Below are 8235 nucleotides of genomic sequence, written 5' to 3' on the forward strand. Positions count from 1 at the left end.
ATTCGGGCAGAGAGACCTGTTGGTAGCTGTTGCTAAACTTTATGTCCTTTTATGTTATTTATTATTGATATCCTTAGAGTATATATGTGGAATTATATACATAACAAAAAAGTGTGAAACAACTGAAAATATGTCATATTCTAGGTTTTTCAAAGTAGCCACCTTTTTGCTTTGATTACTGCTTTCCACACTCTTGGCATTCTCTTGATGAGCTTCAAGAGGTAGTCACCTGAAATGGTTTTCACTTCACAGGTGTGCCCTGTCAGGTTTAATAAGTGGGATTTCTTGCCTTATAAATGGGGTTGGGACCATCAGTTGCGTTGTGGAGAAGTCAGGTGGATACACAGCTGATAGTCCTACTGAATACACTGTTAGAATTTGTATTATGGCAAGAAAAAAACTGCTAAATAAAGAAAAACTAATGGCCATCATTAAGAAATCAGTCATAAGGTCAGTCAGTCCGAAATATTGGGAAAACTTTGAAAGTGTCCCAAAGTGCAGTCACAAAAACCATCAAGCGCTACAAAGAAACTGGCTCACATGCGCACCGCCCCAGGAAAGGAAGACCAAGAGTCACCTCTGCTGCGGAGGATAAGTTCATCCGAGTCACCAGCCTCAGAAATCACAGGTTAACAGCAGCTCAGATTAGAGACCAGGTCAATGCCACACAGATTTCTAGCAGCAGACACATCTCTAGAACACATGTTAAGAGGAGACTGCCAAGAGTGTGCAAAGCAGTAATCAAAGCAAAAGGTGGCTACTTTGAGGAACCTAGAATATGACATATTTTCAGTTGTTTCACACTTTTTTGTTATGTATATAATTCCACATATGTTAATTCATAGTTTAGATGCCTTCAGTGTGAATCTACAATTTGCATAGTCATGAAAATAAAGAAAACTCTTTGAATGAGAAGGTGTGTCCAAACTTTTGGTCTGTACTGTATCTAGTGAGGGAGGAGTTCAGTGTTAGGGAGAAGTTAGTGGGCAGTTTAGCTTTTTCCCTCCTTGGGGACAGGTCGTGTCTAGTCTACCCTCCTTAGGGAGAGGTTGTGTGTTGGCTAGCAGAGCACTGTCTGCTCTGCTAGGCCCAGAGGCCCTGCCTCTGAAATCTACATGGTTGCTTGTCCCCTCCTGGGCTTGCAATGCCTTCATCCTAGCTGAGCCAAAGCTTGAGGTACTCTAAAGCCAGGACAATAAGTTCCTAAGAACTTATAAGTAAGAGACAGACTACAGCTAACTTAAGTTCCAGTAGAAGAGGAAGAGTTTCCTATTTATTCAGCCAAGTATAGCAGAGCTGAGAGATCTACCGCATAGTAGAGCTGACATTGTTGCAGAGAAGTATTTGCCTGCCAAAGTTAAGCCAATACCTGCTGATGACCAAGATATTGTTTGGAAGCTATTTTGAGTACCAATCTATGCTAAATAAAAGCAACTGTTTAACGTTGCTACAATGTCTGGACTTCATTTATTCTACTTACTCATCATCAAACTACCCTTTTTACACTGCTTTGGTCCGCATCACGTCTGGGATCCACGGATATCCAGGTAGGACACCGTGACATGTGTACATAACATCTACAGAGACTGTAGGCCACCCTGCACCACTCTGACAATCCTACCCCTAGGTACCAACATTACCATCTACAAAGTGAGCCTTGCTCTATAAGAGGGACATATTTCGTAGAAACCACCTAAGGGTCAAGTGATACCCCAGACACTGAACTGGGCCGTTGCATATGGTAATGTAGTTTGGGCCCCATTTATTTAATTTATGGCCTAGTTGTATCTATTCCTGTCTCTCTAAAGAAGGTACTTCTATCCAAAGTCCTTACTTTGTCTAGTGATGGGATACTTTTTGTCCAAAAACTCAGGAGAAAGAGCTTGAGCTTATTCCTTAAAGGTACGTTCCTTTGTGCAATTGTGTTTCAATTGGCTGTATTGACCTATTGTACATACAAAAGCACCCAATTTGATTATTCAAATACCTCCCACAGTGAGAGCCCCATCCTCTCCCACTGAACCCAGACATACCCATAATTTCACCAAGGCAGTCCCCCTGACTTGAGCATCGGAGCAGTTCATGCTCCGATGCTCTCCCTTGCCCTGCGCAGGATCATGCAGGGCAAGGGCTCTTTTATTTACTATAACACACGGTTCCACCGAGCAGTGTGTTCGATGATGTCACCGGCTCTAATGGGCGGGTTTTAGCGCTGCCCAGGCCGTTTTACAGGCTAGGGCAGCACTAAAGCCCACCCATCAGTGCCAGTAACATCACCAGGCTCACTGCTGGGCGAAAAGCCTCCGCCGGCAGCCCTAAGGAGAGCCCGGTACGTCACCGGTACTCCACAAAATGCCTTTGCTCTGCGCAATTCAGCGCAGGGCAAAGGAGAGCATTGGAGCATGAACTGATCTGATGCTCAAGTCAGGGGGTCAGCTCTGAACCTGGACAACCCCTTTAACATCATGGGTAGGCATGAAAGATACTTTTTTATGTGGATCATGCAGAGGGGGTACAATTACCAATTTCCCTAGGAAAACTATAATCCATATCAATGATTATAAATATGCTATTAAGGAGTGTCTTACCTATTGTAGTGTTGGGGTCATGTATATTGTGGAATGTGAGTGCGGAAAGCAATATATCAGGAGGACATCTAGGAGCCTGAAAAAAAATGAATATCTGAACATATTCCCATTATGAATGCAGGTTATGACAAACACGTACTATATATTTCCCTGATATATCAATATTAAATTTAATATACTGCAAACAACATACGGTATGCCTAGAGGATCTCACAATTGTTTTATTTTTATCTATTTTATTATTTTATCTGTAGGCACCAGACACCGTAGGTGAAGAGACTCAGTATGTTTTTGTTATTACATATGTATATTATATTCAAGCGAGCCATCCGGGTTTTTCACAATTCCTTTTCAAGATGAGCTTACAAGGTTGGAATGTCACTCTTTTAAAGCTTGAAGGAACCAATTAAGGGAGGGATTAAGATTTGACAGAAGAACTGTCAGCAGATTTGTCCCTATGAAACTGACTTGTTACATGTGCGCTTTGCATCTGAAGGCATCTGTGGTCCCATGTTCATATGTGCCTGCATTGCTGAATCTCTAAAGTTACGTTTTAATATATGCAAATGATCCTCTAGGAGCAACAGGGACCCTCAGCCCTTTGACAGGCCAGGCAGTGCAAACGTGATCACACCTGGCCCAGACCTTCTAAAGTCTCACTCTGCATCGTGCACTTCAATATCCATCACTGCGAATGTGACCGATACTAACGTGCACAATGCAGCATGAGCCTTACGAGGTCAGGGCCATGTTTAAACTGCCTGTCCCTGTCAATTAAAGGGAAAAGGGCATGGCTGAGCATCTAGGTGTAACGACAATATCCTGTTGCTCCTAGAGGCTCATTTGCAAATATTAACACTTTACTTTTCTCAGCAATGCAGGCACATAAGAACTTGGGACCAACACAAATGAGCCTTCAGCTGCCAAGCGCACACACAACAGGTCAGCCAGTTTGATATTGTATGTACGATCTGCTGATGCCCTTTAAAAAAGGAGAAAACCGGGGGCGGAGCCAGCACCAGTTTGAGATGGCCGCTTCGTTCTGAGCTCTGTGAGAAAGCCTGATCTCAGCACTAGCATTCAGAAGCTACAGACCCTAAAATGGTCAAAATCGGTAACCCTAGAGCTGGGGAACACTTGAACACCACTAAGAATCTTGTTCCAGGAGGAGAAATGGACAAGTTTATAAGGAAAGCTGCCTCCTCGGTCGCTGCATGCGACTCCAAGATGGCGCCGGCTCCTTCACAGAAGGCCGCCCCGCAAGACAAATCGGAGGATGATAGCGACGCAGAAGAGATACAAGGTAGGGGATGGCTTCCGATCACCAGGAACTACCTGAAGAACACATTAAGCAAAGCCCTAGAACCCCTACTAAGTGAGTTTGCTGCAATGCGATAGGATATGAGACAGTTGGGTGATCGTGTAGAGGCCCTTGAGACCTATCAAACACAGATACTAGATCACCAGAGGGCCGTTTCATCCTTATTTCAGAAGTGCAGCTCCTACCTGAATGATCTGCACACGGCCTTTGAAGATCAGGAGAACAGGGGACGCCGGAACAATCTGCGCCTCAGAGGGATACCAGAGACTGTCTCACCAGGTGACATCCCTGCTGCAGTTATCCCCCTTTGCTCCACGTTGTTAGGCCCTGAGTTCCCTCTGGAAATCATTATTGAAAGATCTCATAGAGCCCTGCGTCCAAAGCCCAAGCCAGAGGATCCCCCCAGGGATATAATCTGCAAGTTCCTGAGTAAAATCAGCTGTCCAAGAAGCTGCAAGGAACAGATCTGACATCATTTGTGAAGGGGCCCAAGTGACTGTCTATCAGGACCTAGCCCCCTCCACCTTAAGGAAGCGCAAATCACTCAAGCCTCTAACGGAGTGGCTACGCTCCAACAGAATCCTATATAAATGGAACTTTCCCTTTGGCCTCTCATTCTCTCAAGGAGGTCGCCGCTTCAACATCACCTCGTATGCGGATTTAGAGGCTGTATATGACCACCTACAAACCCTACCCCTCAGGGTCAGGACTTACTTGTGTTAGTCTTTCATCCGGGGTTACAGACTGTCTTACAGAATCTTCCTGTCTTCTTCATCTGTCCTAAGTGACATAGTATATCTGGAGATAGGTCCTGAAGTATAGAAATAGCCCCATTTCCTGCTCATCCTAAACTATTTCTAATCCCTTTTTTCCCTCTGTTCCTCATCTCTACCTCATCCACTACCCACCAGTCTTTGTCATTATTTACACTATGTGCTCCCTATTATCTCTCTGCCTCCCCCTCTTGGGTCTCACATGTTTCCCTTCTACTCTGTTCTTCCTGGCTCTCAACTAAGGATACACATATCCTTCAAACTGTTTAAATAGATAGGAATACCCGATATGTTCTATCTAGCCCTCATGGGTTAATACATACAATGCTGAATGGCTCATTCTCTGGTCCATTGACCAAATTTCCCCCATGTCTCATGGTATTGTGTCAAGCTATTCACAATGCTACTCTTTGGTTATATGTTTTACTCCCAGTTCCTTCCCTTCCCCTCTGTTTTTGGTCAGGTACCAGACATGACCGCCTTTAACCTCGGACACAGGTTTACAGGACCTAGGGACCTCTGCTCTCCCCCCAGACGTGACCAACTCATCTCAAACCGTAAGTGCCCTCTCCTGGAGGACCAGCGCATCACACCCGTCTGCTCAACATAACCTTTGGCCATGGCTGATATTAATGTAGCGTCCTATAACGTAAAGGGCTTCAAAATTCACCCTCCAAAAGAAGTCAAATATTAACTATATTACGCAAAGGGGGTTCTGACGTACTGCTCCTCCAGGAGACACATTTTAGGTTTAACCACTATCCTAACTTAGAATTTTCTCACTACCCCCTCTGGTTTCATTGTGGTGGTAATTCTGCTTCGTCTGGGGGGTGAGTATCGGTTTTAAAAGAAGGGTTCCCTTCAAATATGTCACGCACCTACAAGACTTAGATGGTAGATATATTATGGTTAAGGGACATATTGTTCCTCAAATATACACTATCATAAATCTCTACGCGCCTAATACTAAACAGGTTCCTTGGCTATCGTCCATTGCTCGGACAATTTCTTCCTTTAAGGAGGGTATAGTTATTATGGGAGGGGACCTCAATATAGCCTTGAATCCTCAAATTGACTCATCCTCACATAAAACAACTCACTCCAACCGTTCCTTAAAACATGCCAAAAACATTCTGTGGGATTTGCACTTAGTAGATGTTTGGCAAACATTTTACCCTAATACTTCAGACTACACCTTTTACTCCCATGTCCACAATACATACCATCGTATAGACTACCTTTTCGTGTCTAAAGAACATCTTCAGATATGCTCCGAAGCAATAATAGGGTCCATTCATGTATCAGACCATGCCCCAATCTACCTTAAGGTATCTTCCCCTACACAGAAACCCAAACGCTTTAATTGGAGGTTAAACAAATCTATCCTAGGAAACACGGAATCCATAAACAAAATAGCACTATCTCTAGATGAATACTTCAAAATGAATGCACTTCCAGATCTTTCGCCTCAAACCATATGGGACGCTCATAAACCCTTTATTAGGGGTGAATTTATAAGTATTGGTTCGCACCTGAAAAAGCTTATTCTCTCTAACATAAATGAGCTCCTACTAAAGATAAATAAACTAGAATCAGGCCACAAACGCTCCCTATCTGAACCCCAACTACAAGACCTATCCAATACTAGAGCGGAATTAAAAGCCTTATTGCAAGCCAAATCAGCCAAATATTACCTCAACTCACAATTTAAATATTATGCCCATGGTGATAAGGCCACAAAATTCATCACAAACAGAATTAAAAATAGAAGAGCGGATAACTACATACATCAGTTATCCTCCCCTAAAGGAGATCCGGTCTATGCGTCGTGCAAAATTGCTAAGCAATTTAGGGATTTCTATGAAAATCTATATAATCTACCTTCCCCCCTTACACCAGCTGTGCATTCCCCCTTGATCTCGGAGTTTCTAGACTCTGCTTCTTGCCCGTCGCTGTCGCTGGAACAGAAACAATCTTTGGAGGCTCCATTTACCATGGACAAACTCTCTCTAGCCCTTTCCCAAATGCCCTTAGGTAAGAGCCCAGGCCCAGATGGGCTACCTGCATCCTATTATAAAACTTTTAGAGATCAATTGCTCCCACATCTTCTTTCTGTCTGTAACCAAACCCTCCTAGGCTCCCCTCTATCCAGGGATATGACGATTGCCCATATAGCAGTGATTCCCAAGGAGGGGAAAGATTCAAAACTTTGCGCAAACTACAGACCCATATCCCTCCTAAATATAGATCTCAAACTTTTGGCTAAACTGCTGGCAAATCGCTTAGCAAATCTCCTCCCTATATTGGTTCATATGGATCAGGTAGGCTTCGTCCGCAATAGAGAAGGTAGAGATAATACAGTAAGGGTTGTAGACGCTCTCTGTTACGCCAGGCACACCTCTTCCCCACTGCTACTTCTAAGCACCGACGCTGAAAAAGCGTTCGATCGTATAGACTGGAACTACTTAAGCCTTGTTCTAAAGGTCTTCGGCCTACCTGATCCATATATCGAGGCAGTATTTGCTATGTATAAACAGGCCACAGCATGGTGAATGGAGATCTGTCCTCTCCTTTTCAAATCCATAATGGAACACGTCAGGGCTGCCCCCTTTCCCCCCTATTATTTATACTAGCTTTGGAACCCCTTTTATCCATAATACGTTCAGACGCTGGGATCAAAGGGCTAGACCTTGGGGGTCACACCCATAAAATTGCGGCATTCGCCGACGACGTCATGATAATGACTACTAACCCTAAAACTAAAATCCAGGAACACTTGAAGACATATAGTGCCCTATCCAATTTTAAGATTAACGAGAATAAATCCATCATTCTATGCACAGGTATCTCTCCCCAACTCAAACTCTCTCTAAAAGTGAACTCTCCTTTTAATTGGTCGTCCCCTACTATAACCTATCTTGGAGTAAAACTTAGCCCTAATATCTCAGATCTCTTTTCATTAAATTATATCCCCTTAAGAGCTTCAATGTTCAACGCTATAGATAAAATGACCAAAGCTGTTCCAACTCTTTCGTGGTTCGGTAGGAAAAATCTCCTCACATCTCTCATTATCCCTCGCCTTACATACCTCCAGCAGGTTCTCCCCGTCCCAATAGCCAAATCTTACTACGAGTCCCTTAGACAAAAATTCAGAGCTTTCCTATGGAATGGGAAAAAAGCTAGACTCTCTTATTCCTTCCTGTCTAAATCCCGCACTGTAGGTGGCATAGGTCTCCCGGACCCAGAACTTTATGGAAAGTCCATTTTGCTTTCTAGAATTACCGACTGGCTCAGGAATTCAAAAAGCAAATCATGGGTAGCGCTAGAACAATGGATTCTAGGTATGCCAGCTAGAGCCCTATGCCTGGGTTATAGTACCCCGCCTCATATAAACCTTCAGACTTTCCCAGTAATAAAAGCTACTTTAGAAGCCTGGAAATGGCTGAACCAGTCCCACTCCTCAGTCCCTTTTCCATCTCCCCTCGTCACGATAAGTGACTTACTGGGCCCAACCTCCACTGGACTACGCCACTGTACCCCTAATCTAACTAGA

This window comes from Bufo gargarizans, chromosome 2 (assembly GCF_014858855.1).
Source record: "Bufo gargarizans isolate SCDJY-AF-19 chromosome 2, ASM1485885v1, whole genome shotgun sequence".
Classification (NCBI taxonomy): Eukaryota; Metazoa; Chordata; class Amphibia; order Anura; family Bufonidae; genus Bufo; species Bufo gargarizans.